Below are 20,320 nucleotides of genomic sequence, written 5' to 3' on the forward strand. Positions count from 1 at the left end.
ACATAAGCAATCATTTTTAATTTATGCTCCAAATAAAAGACCTGGAAAAGTCAGAAAATTGTATTATTTACAATTCTGAGATTATGAGGAGACAGGGAGATACATGCTGTATTTTTTTTTTTTTTTTTAATAATTCCAGAACAGGAAGAATATTACTAATTTGAGGATGAACAATGTCTACCAGCTTTTGGCAAAAGATTTACAGGCACAAAGTTGGTGGGCTATATTTTCATAGTGCCCCATTCTAACAGTTACTGGGGTTACTGGGGTTTTTTTAGTTTCCTGAAGGGAAAGACAATGTAGACTTGAGCAGTCTACACTGAGGAGGGTGATCTGGTGTGCACAAAAATAAAATTCATAGAGCAAATTCTTTGCCTGTGAAAAAATTGCAAACTCCCCCTTGGTCATAGGATTTAAAGGCTCTAAAGCATATTGCCATAGGTTTTTTGCCATTATGAGAAAACTTCATTATGTTGGGCCTTTACCAAGGGAGGAATACTATGGCATTGACAGCATAATGCCTGGGAAGAAGCAGAGTTTCTAGAATGGTGTCAGAACAACAGGGTTAAAACTTGTGATCTGCAGAACATGGTTCTTAATTGCTGCCAGCAGGATGTTTGTATTTTGAGATGGACCTGATTCCTCAACAGGAAAGAGATCACATCAATGACAAAGAAATCCTTTGTTACAAAGGAGGAGAAAAAGTTCAGGATAGGGAAACAGTATTCAGAGCCTTACCAGTACATAGCCTTGGTATATCTCTGCATGGCTAGGTATAGATTTCTATTTTTAAAGACCCAAAACACAGCACTTTCCCGCAGGCAGCTATCACAGGTGAAGAAACATATTCAACCCCATTAATACAGCAACTGTTATTTATCTCACACAAAGAGAACACCGAGAATTGTCATATATTGAAGGACAGAGTTAAAGGATCGCCTTTGCTTTTAGGTGGTGATGCAGTTGCTATTGGGAAACCCATGGCCTTTGAATTTAACAGATTTTTTTCCCCCACATTTTGTCACCTGCTACTGCAAAAGAGAGAGATACTTGCTAATGAAACCAACATACAATTTTCTTCTTACCAGAACAAGCTACAGTTTATTTCTATGTATCTCTGCATCTCTAAAGCACTATCTGACCATTTGTGAATGCTAGAATTTGACAGGGAGCCTGTGGCTGTTTTAAAGAAAGCTCAACTACTGTGGCCTCTGGTCCCTAGGGATATTCTTTTTGGGGGAAACAATCAATGTGTGTGCTTTTATTACAAGCCCAAACCCAACCAAGAAACACATTATTATGATTTTACCAACCTATACGCTCCTTGCTGGATACCTTAGAATCAATCATCATAATTTTGACACTTTCTCAAATTAATCTGGAGTTCCTAAAGTTAAAACATGTCTTCTGAGAAGGCTTTTCTCCCTCATGTCGTTTGTCAGAGTAGGTAACAAACTTACATTCCCTCTCTAGCACATCTACGAAAGAAAGCATCAGAAAACAGTGAGGAAATGTCCCTCCTGGGGAATCAGAGCAAAGGTTACAGGATAGCTAAAAATCTACCAGATTTGTCATTTTGAAGAGAAATGTAACTTCCTCTGTCTCATTACGAAAAAACTCGATCTCAGGCAGAAACAAGAGATCTCAGGATTTCCCACACAGTATACAACCTTTGGAAAAGAAAGGCAGTATGTTAATATGTTCAACCAGAGAGAAGGAATCCATTAACATAAGCACAGGAAACTGGTGAAGTCCATTGAACAACAAATTGTCAAACTGTTTAAAATTTTTCTGTGCAGTAAATTTGGTGAATAAAATCCTCCCCAAATTCAGCATTGTGAAAGATGCTAATAAATTCTTCTGATGTTAGTTTTCCCCAGAATACATAGTTTCATCATGTGACTATATAAGATTGAAAGAGGGTGAAGATATGTCTCTTCAAAACATGCCAGCAACACGCCAAAGACATACACTGCTGTATACATTACTTATACAAATGTACTTCATAGCCTGGTTTATTGCTGCTTATGCTAATTTAGAATGATGCAACTTGTCAGACCAGTTGCAAAATTCCTACCTCAATTGTGACACAGACTTGGTGATATCTGAGGTGTCAAAGAAAACCAAACCCTTCCCTGAGTGATAATTCAGGAGAAGTCTCAGATGAGCTCCTGACAGACCAATTCTTTAGAGTTTACGTTGGCAGGATAGAAAAAGCATGGGTACGAGTTGTTGAGGAAAAGCCTATCTATGTAAGTGTCATGGGGACTGCACTACATTGTGGTACTCAGGAAAATCCCTTGATTTGGGCAGTTCAAAGTAGTTTGTTCTGGAGTACAGCTTGGTCCTCAGAAGAATCCTCAAAAGAAAGAGGTAACTGCTGCTTTTTGTGAGAAATCCAAGTCTGAGGGAAACTAAAATGAGAAATACAAGCCCTTAAGCAGACTAAGAAAATGGTTTGACAAGAGCATTATCACCAAAAAGGTTAAATCTATCCTCTCCACCAACTGAAAATAGAAGTATACCTTTCTATCATTTTCACAGCACCCAGGAGCCATGGTAAAAGTTACTTTATAAAAAAAGGGATGGATAATGCTAAGCGTTACTTGAAAATACTGTGTGATGTTACAATAGTTGGCAACCTTTGTCTGAAGAATTGCATTTCAAATATTCTCTCATTAATTTTGCAAGAGGCTTGACTATTGCTGTTAATGATGATCGATTGTTTCTCAGTCACAAAATAAGCACAATTATTGAGATGATTCGATGGACTCTGCTTGTGAAGGTGGTGAAAATCAAAATGCCTCCGCAAATACATACATCACAGGAATCTGACTGCCATGTACTTAGCCCAAAATATCTTCACTTGAGTGAAAAACTGACCTTCTACAAACCTAAAGGCATAGTGCACAATTCTTTATGAAACAACCCAGGATCAATGACAGATTACAACCTTTGGTGAGGCAAATGAAACCAGGCTTGTCAAATATCTTTTCAGAGACTACTCAGGATGCAACAAAGAATGGGGTATGTGGCAGTGGAGTTAAATGATTCTGCCCCCAAGAGTTTTAGTTTCAGAGCAGGGCTTTCTTCTGCAGATTGGCAGTCACTTAGCTTTTGAAAAAAAGTCAGCTGGATATGAATTAAGATGGGCTGATAGCAACCTCTTCTTCAAGCTGAGCCTGCCACAGGAGTAGATGTCCTGAGGCTGAAGAGAAATGTGGCTTGCTTAGAATTTCTTGTCCTGTTTTGCACCTGGTGGAGAATAGCTCTATTCTACTCCTCCTTGGAAAATATAGTGGCCACAATCTTAGAAAAGCCCTCAGTGCTTTAAAATAACTTTGATGAGTCACCAACTGGCATTCCAAAGACGATGTGCAAGCATATAAAAAGTGTGGGTAACAAAAGGCTTTAAAAACAAAAACAAAAACAAAACAAAACAGGGAGGGGGAGAAACAGCTGGGAGATGTATGGGGCTAATCACCTCAATGCTAAAATTTTTCCATCCCTTAATTCAACTAAGCAATAGCTATGCTGAAAAACTGTACCACACCTGGTACCCAGCCATCAGCTGTAGCAATTAAAGCCTTCTCCTCAAAGGAGAAAACACCAGAATCACATCGAAAACTCCACGGTGGCTGAAATGAAAGCTACTCTCTAAAGACAGGTTTATATGAACACGTAAAGTAAGTCTTACTCCTCCACGCTTCAGAAATGCCTGGCACAGCCTAAGCCAAATGATGTGGATAAAGAAACTTAATGCTGTTTCTTTCACAGCAGGAAGAGTGAGCCTGCCAAGTATCTGCTAAATCCAAAGATCGCCGCCCTTGGTGTTCTAGAAGTGCTGGATGGACTCAGCAAAGATTTTACACCATAGGCTGAAGCACTGTTTAATAAGATTTGTCAATGTGAACATACTCTTGAAATGTAAGGCTCTGGGATGAGCAAGTCACCAGGGATCCGTTTTCAGGGAAACACATCTAAGAACGTCTTCTTCATATTTATAAAATGAAAGTGAGCTGAGTAGTGTCCACGTTCCTGGGTAGCCAACTTGTCCTATAGTTTGTATCTATAACATTCTCAAAAAGTCCCCACCTGGACCTGTTAACAGTGGTGGTCACTCCGCATCCTTGCAAAGTAAATTTCTGCCCTCAGATTCCCTGCTTTAATCAGTGAATACTGGTTGAAACATCTCTGATTGGGAGACAGGTAATATTTTAAATCCACGTAATCAATGTCATTCTCAGCAGCAAAAAGTTGGTGATAAGCGACACAGGAAGGACCTTTACGTAGAGGCTTTTTCTCTGCTAATCTGGGTGAGTAAGAGTTGAAACAGTTCTAGCTCAGACTTTGACACACACTTCAAAACCACAGTGAATGAGAGCCACATTTAACATGTCTATTACCTATGGGAAAGTTTCTCATATTTTTTCTCAGCTACTTCTTCCTCACAAATGGTGGGTTCCATGTCTACTGACCTTGCTTCTAAAGGGTTTAGGAGGACATGGGTAATAGGAGCTAAATTCTTCTTTTTCTTTTAGGGTTCCTTTTCTTACTATACATCAGACACAAACACTACCCTGAGAGTACTGAATCCACCTTATTCAAAATGTCCTACCACTACATGAGGCTTGGCAATTTCTAGGCTATTCCTGAAAAAGGGTACAGCTTTTTGAGATAGGCTGTCAGATATGTGCCCTACACGTCGCATTCGTCATAGTGAATCAGGAATCCACTGAAAGACATATTGTGCAATAGTTCTGGCATATGGAAGTATCTTCCTAAGTTTGATCACAACCAATAACTATCTTATTCAAAATCCAAAGGCTTTCTGATGATCTAGGACTAAGCTTAACCATTACCTTACCAAGAAGGAATGTTATAATGGCTTTATTTGCCCGTATTTCTCTGGTAATGGTGTCAACATAACTCACAGGAACTTAAAGCAAATTGTCCTACATAAGGAATAAGCAGTTTTTTTCTTGAAGGAGTATGCAGCATAACCCATGTATAGAAAGTCCCCCACATGCCATTGCTCTACAGTGTCCATGTATACACACCAGATAGCTGTTTTGTGAATCTCTGTGGTGGAGAGGAATTAATGAACAGCCCCTCAGCAGAATTACTTAAAATAAGGGCTAGTTTACCATCCCTGGAAAACATTAAAGCACTGTTAGAGATTTTTCCTTCCAGCCATCTGTTTACTGCTCAGCAGTATCTCAGACAACTTAGCCTACCTGTCCTACCTTTGCTCATGTGGAACAACAATTCCTGAAGGAACGAATAACAGCAGTGCACCGTAAATTATGCCCATTTTTTTACCTCCCTCAGGAGATCTGAAAAGCAGTTTCCTCAGAGATGTTGTTCCAGCTGTAGGGATAGAGTATTTCCACTAAATCCTCTTCCCAAGAATGAGAGAGATTCAAGGATTTAACTGACAGGATTGTAAAACCTGAGCTCATGATTTGTGGGCAAACTGCAGCACAGGCTTTGCTGCACAGAATAAAAGCTCTCATCGCTTATATTATCTCCTGAAAGCATCCCTGTCCAAACATCACACACTTCTGAGACTTCCATCCAGCTGCCATCCCAGCTACTTCACTTGCTATTTACTTGCTTGCAAGCTTCACTTGCTGTTTACTATTACAGCAACACATCATCAGTAAGGTAAAACTAACCTGTCTTGTGATGCTCTAACCCAGCTCACATTCCCTCTTCTTCATTTCCTTTACTCCTTTTACAGCTGTAGCAATTTCAACCATGTCAACCCTGTCCATGTTTGCAGTTGACTTTTTATAATTCTTGAAGGTAAAAAGAGCAAATGCTCTTCCCCAGTAATCTTATTTGGCACCTTGTCCTCTGCACTGTAATAACTCCATCTGCTTTGAAAATGTCACTGGCCTACATCTGTTAATAACCTTTTTCAAGGCTTTTTTGATTTCTAACACACTCACATAGCCTCCTTTGGTAAAAGGGCCCTTCCCTTCTTATTTTCTCTCCTTTTTCCCCCTTCCTTTTTTCCCTTTCTTTAGGGAAGGGCTTTAGAAGAAAGTTTAAGACCTGGTAGCTCTAAGTCAGTAGCAGAAAATGGAGCCCAGAGCAGAGACAAAGGATTTCTAATCCTGCTGCCAGGTGTTACTAGCAATGATTACAGGCTGGTTTCAGTGCTGCTACCTGAGGGAATTCAGCTAGTTGCTTAAGGGCAGCAGACGTAGAATGTACTCCTACTCAGAGCTCTAGGAGATTTAGTTCAACTATACCTGTGTCTCCTCATTCCTACTTGCCATTTTCAATGGTAATTAGTTTTGCTTCTCACATGTGCACTGGTAGTTTAGGCCACTGAGGGAAAACTACCATATGCTGTTTAGGAGACATAAACCTCAGCTCCAATATGATCAAAGAAAGACTCAGCCAAGTTAGTGGCCAGCCTCCCATGCCACCCCAGCCCCCAGAAACACCACAGCTTGACCTCACTAGAGTCCAGCCCACAGAAAAATCACAGTCAGCTGCAAATGTGCTCTTGCTTGTGGAGCAGGATTGTACCTTGCACTTAATATGACACACCAGGGAGGAAGATGATGTAAGACACAGCCCACTCCATTCCCCCATATTCTAGAAAGCTGTTTTGTTCATTGACAGAGCAGGTGGCTTCTGCCTTCAAGTGAGCGTGAGGTTTAGGGGCAGGATCTGGATCTTGCCTTCAGCCCAGAAAGCTGAAACAGGGGAAAAGCTGCTGTGGCAGATGTGCTGCCTTGGATTTATATGACTTTATATATTCATATAAGGCTTTATATGAAGTGAGACCTGGAGAAGTCTTGGTCTAAGCTCTCTTCTGAGGAAGGCTCATAATTTGATTTTATCAGGTGACAGTTTCAATCTAGTTTTAGAGTGGGGAAGGGAGGAACGTGCTCGGATCACTAAAAACCAAAGTTGAAATAGGCTTTACTAGCACACACATTGCCAGTTTCAGTGCAGGTGACTCAAGAAACACACAAACTGAGTCACTATTTCAGTGACTTCAATGCTACCTCCAGCGAACAGCCGAAACTCATCAAAAATTTGCATGATAGAGTTGCTTCTGTTTTAACTCATTCTGTCCCTGTGACAGGACAACTAATGGATGTTGGTTTTTAGCTGTGGCAACCTGTCACTTTTTCTAACTGGAAGAAGTAAAGAATGGTGCAGTGACCATGGCCAGGGGCTAGGCAATCTCTCCATACTGGGGACAGGCAAACTGACAGCAGGCAAGTGCCTCTGACTGCGGTTTTGCTGCTTCTATCAGCTGCATCCCAGAACAGCCTCCAGTTCTCAACCCGAACAGTTTGAGCCAGTTACTTTCGTGTTGCCTGTAGCCATAGAGAACAAGCGTGCAAGCTGCCTGCCCTCTTCCCACACAAGAAGAGCAGAGTGAAAACGAACATGTGGGCCAGGAGGTCTAATGCAGTAGCCTGTATGACACCCACCCATCATGGAGTTACTAGCAATTTTCTCAAGTGGGAGCACAAGGGGCATAAATTTACTATTCTAATTAAAATCAAAGTAACCCGTATCTTTTGGGAGGATACTGACAGATCTAAGAAGATATGGTCCAGTTCCTTACATCATTCCTTTACTCCACTTTCATCCCAACATTTAAACTTAGGATGCAGCAGTTAGAACAAGCTCTCAGTGTGGTGAAGTAGGATGTTTAAAAAACCCTCACATTTTGTTTCCTTTCTGCTGGGTTTAAACTTTTAGATCAAATCACCCTGAAAAAGATGTTTGTGCAACAGGAAAATGTGGTATCGAGATTATCAGAACAAGGTAGACAATAATATATTTCATGTGACTCGATCGAAAAAATGACAAGGAAACCACAGGACATCAGTCTGAATGCAATGGAACAAGGCCACGAAGCATGTGTTGTGTGCCACAGACATAAGGGTTTATATAGACTTGAATGAGATTCAATTTAGATCAAAAGGACCTTCAGGGGTTTTTTTTCTTTTTAAGATAGAGGCACGTCTTTTGGCATTACACAGCTTGTGGCTATTGAGGCTGATCTGAAGGTAACAGGATATGGAGCACGCACTTCTGATTTACTAGCACAAATGGCTTACACAGGCATGGAAAGTAAACTGTTTTAAGCCCTTCAAGATCAGAGATAAGACTTATTAGCAGGACCGGCTGGGGAGTTTTTTCTCATCACTTCCTTGCCATGCTAATTTGGTACAAAGGTACTTCCCTGACTGGCCTATTTGCACAGCATGACACCCAGATTTGTAACACATTCCCTGCACTAATCTCCATGCCATGACCCCCCCCATCCTGTCTCACTCTGCTGTTGCATCTTGCCTTTGTCATTTTATCCTGCTTCCTCTCATATCTCTTGGGTTAGTACTAACTGCTCTTTTGATTCCTGTTTTCCTACAGCATCTTCTTCTACCTGCAGGTGGGAAGTAATGACATGACAAAGACACCTGAAATATCGCAGAAATAGGCAATTTGGTCACTATGCCCCCCCGCCGCCCCAGCAGGACGGTACTTTGCAGCAACCTAAAATGCTCCTACCTAACAGCTGTCTGCAAGAACTAAAATACACAGCCATCAAGTACTGTGACAAGTAACTCACAAAAGGTACTTTACTATGCTTTTTCTGTGTATTTTTCACTATTCTGGAATTCAGTTCTAGAAGTATAACTGGGCCCTGAAGAATTTTGTGCTGAAATGTAATGCCCACTAGGACATCCTAGTACAGATAATTTATTCTATAGAGCTGGCGTTAGCCAGGAGGCAATCTTCTCTCTCCTTCAGAAAGCTTTATCCTTTGGTTCTTGTCAACTTATTGATTTTACAATTTAAGACTCATCGTAATTTAAAAACTGCAGATATAGCTTCTTAAATATCACTATCAAAGCATCCAGAACAAGACTTACTACATAATTTAGAACACGCACAAAAAAGCTGCTCTCATGCTGATGTAGTTGATGGCTTCATGCATGACTTCCTAAGTATTTCGTGTTCAGCTCTGTGCCCAGCCCCATAGATGGAAGCCAGGCTCATGGAGAAGACCTTCCATATACTAGGGCTTCTAACCAAAGACCTGCAAAGTAATTCCCACTCCTGAAACCCACCTGCCTCCAAGGGGACTGTGAGACACAGCAGGTGGTCCTCAAAGAGACTGTTCCTTAAAAGCAAGTGCTATGGAAAAGGAGGGAAATCAAGCTCTTATCCTACCATTTGCCCGCTTTCTACCCCACTCCCTAATTCCAGCTACCTAGAACCTGCTTTCATCCCAACAGCTTGCAGCAATCCTACAAGTCACACTCCAGAAAGAGAGAAAACCCTCTTTGACCTACTATTTTCTAAATTCTCATCTCAGCTTCTTCCAAGTGTCTTCTGGAGAATACTAAAACAAAGACACTTTCCTCAAAGCTCTATCTTTTCCTGCTACTCAGAAGGTCCTTGCATGAAGAATCTAACACCAGCTAACACCAATGACAAATGCCGTACGTAAGCACAAATAATCTGGGCACAGAGCCATTCATAAACAGAGCACAGGCATTACTGTTTATGAAGAAATTAATCAACTTGAATTTTGCAAACCTGAATAATTTTAAAAATAGCATATTTTATAATTTTCTCTTCACAATTAAAGATCTTGACGAAATCAGCCAAGTGATTATAGTCTTCCATAGAAACAACACAGGGAAAATTACTTTAAACAACTCTCAAATACACAAAGAATACATAATAACCCCTTTCACTCTGTATCTTTCCTTCTGACTTCCTCAGAAATAACTACTTACTACATGCCAGATTCTCCTAGCCTTAAAACTGAGATTATGCTGCTCAAATTAATAGGACCATTCTTGAACTATGGTACAATTCAGCATATGTGAGTTCTCTATTAAAATGCCTATGTGCTCTGAATTTTTATGTTGGTACAAGCCCGAATTCTGCATGGTCTACTCTCACTGTGCAGGAACAAAATCTTTTACATCTCATTTTCTTACATCAAGCTTTTTTTTAGATAAATGGCTACATCATGTTTGCCCAAGACACAATGTTCTGTCTGTATCACAAAATAAACCAACCAGTGGAATGGGTCTCTGGTGTGATGAGTAGTATCTGGAAGCAAGAGAAAAAGCAGATGAACCTAGCCTTCATTATGTTGTTCTTTTTCAGAGAGTAAATGTTAATAGGACTTTTCAGGGCTTAGAGAAAACTTTGAATCAGACACTAAACTATTGGAAATACTTATTCAGAAAAAAGGTATATACTGCTGCTACACCTAAGGTTTTCCAGTGGATTCAATATACTCATTTTTTACAAGAAGCACCTCTCTCTTTCATAGAAACATTTCACAATCTTAAAACACGTCAATGCAAAAGTGTCCCAGTTTTGATTTTAAAAATGTAGTCACCTTTCCTCTTAGGTATCAGGACTTTCAAGATTAAAATATCCATTTCAGGTACACGATTCCGAAATTTGATCATATATGTTCATTCCCCTAACAAATATGGCTAAATAGTAAAGATTATTTAGATAGTACTTTTAAGGTAATTTTTCTGGGAAATTTGAAAGATTCAACATAAAAAATTAATAAATCTATAGACTACTCAGATGTATTGTTGAATTCAGATTACTTACTTTCAAACAGTCCTCATTTCAAGAAAAACATACATTTTAATCTCCAAATTGTGTAGAGTCTGAACACTTAACTGAAAGGTGTCTTTGCAAAGGCACTTTTTTATGTATTTAGGGAAGGTTAGGAGCACACACAGATACTGAGAATGGGATTGCATTACTTTATGCAAATCTAGTCTCTCTTTGCTTTTATTATTAAAATTGTGTCTGTTGGAAATATAGACACTATGTTGTTATTACTCTAGAGCAATTTACTGCCTGGTCTTTTGCAGGTTCTTGCATGAATATTCCTTGTACTTTCTTCATTCTGAATCTCTGTTATGTTTTTGTCTCCCCTGTTTAGAGTTCAGTGACTTTAAAGGTTTAACACACTAATTTATTTAATTTGATTCCTTTAAACAGATGGAATATAGAAGTTCTCTAGTCTGTCTCTGCTTGGAAGACAAAAAGTTGTGTTTGATTAAAACATAACATCCAGAAATACATCTGCAGGCTGATTTAAAAACCATTAAGAAACGGAGAAATCCCACCACTTCTTTTGAAAGTTTATTTTGCTAGTTGATCACTTTCAGAGTTAAAATCCTAAGCCTTTATTTGTATGGGTAAATCCTTCTAGTTGGGCTCCCTTCTGAATTACTGCACATGTGCCAGGGCTACATGGCTCTCTGCTCTCATGGTGTTTGGAATTTGGGACTGCATCTTGAAAAACTTGCTCAAATCTTTTGTGAGTACCAATCCATTGTTTGTATCGTATTAGGAGACAGAGAACCCAGCTAAGATTTCACCGATATGTGCACAGTAACTCTGTTTCTGCTACAATACCAAATAGGCAAAATGGACAGTGAGAGAGAACAGTCCTTCCTCTTTTTACAGAAGAAGAAATAAGGCACCCTGCATGCCCTTTTGAGCTCATTTAGGATACTTTTGAACAACTCTCACATGTTGGGCTCAGTTGAATTATTTTGAATTTACAAAGAATAAATGAAGATCAGAATCTGGCTCTGAAACTTGCCTGAGAGGCACAGGAAGTTTGTGGGAACTGAACCCCGAAAGAAAATTCATGTCTACAAAGCTCTGGAAAAGAGCCAAACAATTTATAGTTATAATAGATTAGAGTTCCTGTCCTAATTCTATTTGCTGATACCCGACTGCTTACTGCCTCATATCCTGTAAACTCAGACTGTGCATTGATGCACTCCCACATATGTGGCACCAGACTGACACCACTTTCATTGTTTCAGTCTAAGCCGACTACAAATTTGGAAGCTTTTAGTCAGCAGCTAACTTGATAGTTTCACTGTCTTTAGTGGATATGAGCAATATACGTTGTGCCTTGTTACATACATTTCCTTGCTTTTCCAGTAAAAGCATTCCTGTGGCCAGAGTACTGCGTGGCATGTTTATTCAGAGTGGGTGTTTGGTGACAAGCTGAATCAAGCTCACTACCTCTGAGGGCCTGTACAAAATTTTACCTTTTGGTTCAGATTTTCACTGGGTCCTTTCCCGATTGCCTCTGACTGTCTTTTTCATGTTTTGGCCTGTAACGTCTCAAGTGACACAATACTTCTGCTGATTTCCATCATAGCTGTTGGCTTGTCCATCTAATAATCTGAACCCTGAAATTAAGGAATATCCTCTTGTTTGGCCCAAGAGGGACCACGGACAGACCTAACTAACTGTTTGTAAAGCAGGCTTAGTAGTCTTCATTTTGGCATATCATATTTAACTGTTAATAGCTATTTCTGTTTCAATCTTGGCTTTGTTTCACTGTAATATACAGAGGGTATTTCCACAAATCAGATTATTTAAAAAAAAAGACATTTTTTTCTTGCTATGTGGTAGATTTGCATATATCACTCTTGTCAACTATAATGAAAGTTACATGTGTAAAAACCCTGGTGGCAGATTGTGATAAGGCGGATTTGACACACATCACTCTGCAGATAAGGATGTTACAAGACTTCGACATTTGTAGTTGAATGCTTCAAGGAAGGACTGTATATAATTGATAATGAAATGCAGATGGCTTGAACAAACTGGATGCCAAGAAGGTGATTAGCCTTGGAAGAAAGTATGTGGCAGAATTCATCCCATAGTAAAAAGCAGAGATAGAAAGGGCAGGCCAGTTTTGTCCCTCTATCCTTACTGGAGATTTAGTGCTATTGAAAGTAAAAAAGAAGGACTAGGGAGAAAATAACCCCTCCAAGATCAAAAGACAGGGTTAGAAGATTTGACAGCAGCATGATAGTTTGCCTGCTTCCTTCTTCCCTTGTTTTTCCGGTTCACAATGGGAGTACTTGAGGGCCTAGTGGAGGTTCCCTTCTTAAACATACTATGCCTCTACTGCAGGGTTAAAAAAAATAGCAAGTGGTTATTGAAATGCTGTACATCATTTCCCATGTCACCTGTATGAAGAATTCTTTCTCTCTGTCTCTCTGTTAAAGAAATGGCATTCTCTGTTTACTTGAATGACAGACATACCTTTCCCCTAGCTTCTACTTTAAATAGTTTTGTCTATTACTCATAGCTGTTTTAGAACTATCATACTGATTTCCTTGCCACTACCCTGGTGATTGGTCATGCAGTACAGCTATTGCTTGTGAACAATAGCAAGTAACCTTGAAATCTAGCCAAGCCTGTAATAGGTTTCAGGACTCTGCTTAAAAAGATAGTCCCCTCACTTTAGTGAACTTGAAATGGGGAGCCTAAAGAAGTATAGTTGTCACCTGCAAATTGGCTAAGCCAGAGTTTGGAAATCTTCAAGAAACCTTGAAACCAGAAAACGCTTCAAGGGAAATCTGAAAATCATAAAGCAATGGAGAAGGCTTTAGATTTAGGTTTACGACTTGTTGTTTGCTACTTAATGTTGATGCAATAAGGCTGTTCTCTATCCCATTAATGTCTTTTAATGCTAGATTCTGCTGGCTCACAGCCTTCTTTTCTGTGCTTAAAGACAGTGGAATCTAATAGCCTGTTACTTCAGAAACATGCAATGTATTACCACAGGCAAATCCTTGCATCAAGAAGTTGTTGACCATCCACGGACATTTTCTTCAAACAGCTAAAACCAGAACTATTAACTGCTGAAGGAAACAGAAGACATCTCAGATAACTGGCAAGGAGATGGCTGACTGCAGGTCAGCCTAAGAAACTTGATGTCTCAGGTGAAGAACCTGTTTTCATGTGCTACAACAGTCTGTGTTCATGATTTCATAAAAAGATAGCACACAAACCGTTTGACAACAAACAAACCATGAGCTCTAATTTATGGAAAAAGGAATGGGAAATACACTGAACTGAAATGAGTAGAGAACCATACTTTCTGTTACATTTTACGGACTCTGTTTTTCATAATCAAAAGGGATCTTGAAAAGCCAGAATACAGAGATGCAGGCATAAGTTGTCGTGAACAAGGATTACATAGATAAAACAAATAGGTATACAGTCCCCTTTCAGAGGTGACCCATGTGACCTGATGAAATGCAAGGCCTCTCTGTACCATACAGTGGAGTCCAAAGAAAGTGTCAGAGGGCACTGAACCCCCTTTGCAAACCTGCAGCCGCATGAGAGCTGAGCTGGGCCCAACCTAATGGCCAGGCCCCAAAAGCCCAGGCGAAGCATTGCTCAGGCAGCTGCCCCACCTCTGTTGTGGGTTTTGGCTCTCTGCAGGGGACAGCATGCTGCCTGCGGTGGCACCAACACCAACATCTCTTGGCTGTGCTCCACAGTGCATGACACACACATCAGCTGTGAGTCAGGCAGACCTGCCTCAGGCAATCTGTTGAAGTTTCATCTGGCCAATACCCCCTGGAGCTCATCAATAAATCTTCGCACTAAGTCTTTTTGCATAGCTGAGTGAACTCCCCATCTCCACTCCTTGCCAAAGTAATCCATTATAACCTGTTTTAAATGTTGTCCCACTGATGTGTCACAATTTTTTTCGTCACCTCATATCTCTTTTTTCACCCCACAAGAGGGCACCAACACTGCATCCTTTGAGACATTTTATTTCAAAACGGAACATGTGCCTCAAAGGAAACTGGGGGGTTGGGGAGAAGCCAAAGGGACCCAAACATCAGGTTTTAGATCTGGAGCAACTCCCTTCCCCACCCCACCCCCCTTCCCACCCCACCCCCCCCACCCCTCCCACCCCGGGGGCCCCACAGTTCTAATTCCAAGGTTTTGATTCAGAAACATCTCTGGTGACAGCTGCATGAAGCTTCTAACAGAAGATAGTTGCTTAAAGTCACTAACAGGAGATGGTAGTTCACAGGCACATATTTGATTTTATTTCTCCATTTTGCCTCTTGGCCCCCACTTCAAGCAGCGAGACTACAAAAAAAGGGTGTCTCTGGAATTAGAAACCTTCATGGACCTTAAGAGAAACCAGTTGGAGCACTGAGAAATACCAGACACCAAATGTCTCTTGAAATAAAACATACATGAGACAGCCAACAGACAAGTCTTATTCAGGGAAATCAGAGTGAAGTGAAAACACAACTAAAATTGCCATAGGACAGGGAGAATCTAGTGAATAGAGAACAAGCTAAAAAAAGCCATTGTACTGCATAACCTGACACAGGGCTAGTTGTGGGTGAGACAAGATAAATATGTGGAGAAAATTAAAATCAAGAACGGAAAGGAATTACTTAGTGTGGTCTATGGGTTTATGCTTATAAATACAAAAATCATTCTAAAGAAAGGAAAATGTAGGCTAAGTACCAGACGAGCTTCCTGTAGCAGGTAGAGCCCACACACTCTCTTGCAGGCAGTGGATGCCCATGTTTAAGCCACTAATTTGGTTCCCTTATTCTGGAATTTGTAAATGCTGCACTGGGCTTCAGGGGCAGCTACCAGGAGGGTGTTATTCTGGCTTCTGCTAGAGCTCTAGTTTACATAATCTACTAACAGACATATTTTTACACAGCTCTGTGATCAGGGAATTGTAAGAAACCCATGTAATGCTCTTTCCTTCTCTCTCCTCCTCCACCTCCACTGTCTGCACACAGCACTTCCTCAGGTAAAGGCAGAACTATTTTCACTAAGTCCTACAACTTGAGAACCAGGGGCGCTTGATGAAACCAGTAGGAGATTGGGTTAAAACAGATAAAAGACAGTGCTTCTTTACAAAACACACAGTAAATTTCTGGTACTTGCTGCCACAGGGGGTTGCGGACGCAAGCACAGCAGCAGGTGAAAAAAGGTTTCAGACAAATTCATGGACAACAGGTACAGATGGAACGTGAAAACTCTGGGCAGGGATGTATACTCTAACATCCTAACCCAACGATTTCAATGCTCAGGGAGTACAAAGCTTATGGACTGCAGACTATGGCCAAGCTTGCATGATCTCCCTAAACAACTGCTTTTACTGACACCTGTGGAGAGAGGACACTGAATGACAGACCACTGGTCTGGCTCAGGAGTGCACTTCTATACCCTCATGTTCCCCCCTTCCACTCTTCTGATTTAGGCAGAGCTATAACTACCACAACTTTTATGCTATGATCACTCATCAAAATGGCTATCTAGATGCTGCGTAGAAAGAGAGAACAGTACAAATTCGTGCGCCTTGAAAAGTTGATTTGGAAAAGGACTAGAGAGTATTCACAAGCCTCTGAAAGCCACCTTGCCGGGGCCCTGAGGTGGATGCTGCACACAGAAAACCTGCTGGAAAATGCAGCATGGAGTGTTGGTGGAAACATTTGCTATCAGGAGATGCAATTCCCACAAGCTAAATCAGTTTGGCTTAAGTTTATTTTGGCACCAAACAAAAGAGGAAAGAGAGAGTACTCTTGGTATTGTCCATGCATCGCATTCCAATGTTTTTTGAATTAAGCATTTTTATTTTCCTTGTTTTGATTGAGCTTCAAGAATATGTTGTTTTTAAGTATACATAAAATAAAAGAAGGAAAATCAAACTTTTGTGTGTAGTGGTCCATGGATTCAGAGTCACTTTGACACTTATCGAACATGAAATTGTAACAGTCAAAGAATAAATATATCCAATTTTAACAGGCATAGCAATGGTATAAAAAAAGGTAATGCTTAATGTTTTATGGTACAGGAGTAGCCATCGTGTCCTCACTGTTTTCATCATATGAAGGACTCACTGGGGAAACTCACTGAGGAAAGTTTAGTGTTTAATGCTGTAAGGAACACAGAGACAGTAAACACAAGTCTTTGCAGGGGAAGGCCTCAGAAGAAACTCTTCTGGATTTTTCAAGGCTCTAATTTTTCTAATGTCCATAAAGGAATGCCTTGCAGGACTGTATATTTATTGCATGGAGACCAAACTCTACAATTTCCCTTCACAGGACTAGGCAAAGGACTTAGTTCTGTTGAAACAATTAGATTATTTAGAAAATCAGTTCTGTAAGACTTCAGCTCTGACTCACAAAATTCAGTTTCTAGATCAACTTTTTGCATGACCTTATGCAGGTCATGTAATCAGCCCTGTAGATACTGGCAGTGATGGGCAGACCACATCAGTGCGGTTGCACCTGGGCATGCGCATAATCCAGTGCACCAAACAACCCCATTTTCTCGGTCAGGCTCAACACCTACTTACCTGTGAGAAGGGATATTTCCCTACCTTATGAGGAGGAGGGGGAATAACATCATAGAGACAAAATCCTGTAACAATTCTGTAGTATTCAAATACTGCAGTAGTGTAGGCGGCAGGAATACAACTGAACTGTTATCATACTCTCTTTAGACCTACTCATGGACGTACTGATTCATATTGGGAGCATTTGGGGAATACACTGGATTGTATTTACTAATTTTCATTACAAGTATGAAAGCGGTGGTTGAATCTAGCCTACCCATCTATGGTTTTTCATGTACCTCTTCTCTACTGAGGTGTATTTCTTGAAATGACTCTTTTGTAGTTTGTGTTCTGAAAGCAACTTTGAATAAAAACTACTGGAAGTTATAGTAGCTGCTGTACTATTTTTCACACATTTTATAATTCTGTCCCAGGTTTCACATTAAACAGTTCCACTGCTTGTTTTTAAGGCTAAGCAGACAACGTCATTCAAACGATTACCGATGTCCCAAGCTGCATTGAAATATGTAATAGGAATAGGCTTTTGTCCTCAGCTCACCCTATGAAGTGTCACAGAACAGATAGCCAGTTACACTCAGTATTTTGGAATTGGAATAAAGTATAGGTTTCTTTCTTTCACAGTGAATTTCTCCTCCACAGCAGATATTTGGAGTTTATACTGAGAGACTACAAATATGTAAAGTGGGGAAAAAGAAGTCTGAACAGTAATATTAAAACACTTCCTATGTTCCATGCATTAGCACAGTAAATGCTATAGAAGTTAAATTGTCTGTGGACTCAGCACAGACAAGATGCCAGGAATCTGCAAGTTCTAATCTCATCTCTGCAGCTCTAGAAATAAGCATAAGGGAATTAACTCATCACACTTTATTGCTTGAAAGCATCTATAAACTAAAATCATATTTCAGATATTCTTCCATAATTGATTCACAGTTTTACTACAGTTATTTTCTTAATGGCCCTTCCAGGCCATAAGTCTTAATACATAAGCCTGTCCAAAACATGGAAACTTGTATCCTGATCCATTGCTGGAAGTATCAGGACAGGAGACCTGTTCCCAGTGAACAAAACTCCTTATCATTTTAGCATGAATTTTTGTTTGCCCAAGATTTGCTAGCTGTAACCACAGAAACTAAGTGTTTCATAAGCTTCTCTTGGTGTCAGAATTCATTACAAAATCTCCTGCCTAGGAGATGTTTCCATCCTTTTTTCTTTTTCCTTTTTCTTTTTAAAAGAAGTGAGATAATGCTTGAGAAAGATGCCAGATCAAAAGCCCTCAAGTCTTCCTTGCTACACTCTAAATCCCACGTCAAGAAACACTCATCTCTCCTCCCAGGCATGACTCTTAACCCTTTGTCTAATAAAATAATTGAAACCTGCTCCCAGGCTCTCCTGTGCTCAGCCATCTCCCTTGAAATTCTCGAATAGGATGCCTGGTTGTTGGCCTTTGAACCCACAATGAGTATATGGAAGTCAAAGTAATTAGTTTAATACATCTAGAGAGCGTACAAGTTCCTCTCATGTCTGGGTCTGATCCTGTAAGGGACTGCATATCCTCAGCTGCCTTTGACTGAGGATGTCTAAGCATTTCTGAGAAGGCCAAGACTAGCTAAAATTAGAGCTCCGGCTGGAAGAAGACTGCTAATATTAAAGGAATGATAAAGCAATTTTGCATTAGTAAAAATAAAGAAGAAATGCAAAAAATGGAGAAGATTATGTAGAATGATAACAAAAAGATAAAATTACTAGCAAGGAATGCTATAAAGGGGGGCTGAAAGAATGAGGCTGATAATACAGACAGAGATGGAGTAATGCTAATTCCCAAGATATCAAGCTTAGCAATAAACCTGTTAGTAAAATCCTGCCTCATCAGAGTAGAAGTGAAATTGTAAAGGATAACTTTAGGCAGAATTATATATTGCCATCTCATGGGAGGGACAATACAGGTGCATGTCATCACTGGCAGCACTTTTCTGAGAGAGAGGACGAGAGGGGAAAGAGGTGTCTAAACCAAAGTACCCGAGGCTCTTCTCTTTCCCCTCAAGGCACTAGTTGTTACACGGGAAGATAATTTGCAAATGTAGGTCCCAGTTTCAGGGAAGGGGAATTCCTGCCAGGACCCTTTGCTACCTGTGAGCCTGAAAGGGTCTCCCTCCCCTCCCAGGGAACCTGTTAGCCATGCTGGATCTCTGCCTCTCACAAACTGAGCTGCTGCCTCCTGATTTTCTTATGTCTCTTGAATTGGGAGAGATTCTTGAATTGCTGAGATCTCTGAGGATTCCTCTGCCTATAACTCCTGTCAGTGAAATAAGAATGCCTTGCTGAAGAGCATAGACAAAGTAGGAAATAAACCTCACAAGGTAAGGGTTTTCCCAAAATAACAAAATATAAGGGAAAAAGGACACAGGCATTCAGAGAAGAACATTCCACTGGAGAGAGTCTCAAGGCAATTTTTGAACAATCTGGACACATTATTGTACTTTCTCTCAAACTTTTTGTATTTTTCTCAAAATTTTATTGTACTTTCTGTTGTACTTTTTCTTGAAGAAGCAAAATAAGATGGTACTAAACTTTTAAATAAAAATACTAAAGTTGTTACATGCTCTGCCACATTCCCAAGAAAACAGACTGCAATAGTAGCCTGTTTTATGAAGGAGGTGACTGTTTTACTTTCAGAGCCAATTTTTCAAACCTCTTCACTTTCTGTCCACATCACTGTTTAGAGAAATAGATTTTCCTCCACAGACAGACATGTTTTTCATATCTACTGCTGGCTTTTTAATTGCAGTGGCTATAGTATTATGTCAGGCTTCAGATACTCAAGTTATAGGAGTTGACTGTAGCCTTTTAACTAACTTGTTGCATAAATTCTGATTCAGCAATGTATTGCGGGCTAGATTCATTCTTTACATTAATGGAAATACAGCTATTAATGCAGTTGGAATACAGTGCTGGAAATTTTGATTCAGCAGCACATTATGTGCTGGATTCATTCATAATATTAATGGAAGTTTTAAGTGCTGTTGGAAAATGTCACTGGAAGATTTTTTTCTTTTTCATTCCACACTGTTTTCAAAAATACATTTGAGGGCTTTTTAGAAGTTGCAGTACATCCAGATG

Source organism: Grus americana, chromosome 6 (genome assembly GCF_028858705.1).
Source record: "Grus americana isolate bGruAme1 chromosome 6, bGruAme1.mat, whole genome shotgun sequence".
Taxonomy (NCBI): Eukaryota; Metazoa; Chordata; class Aves; order Gruiformes; family Gruidae; genus Grus; species Grus americana.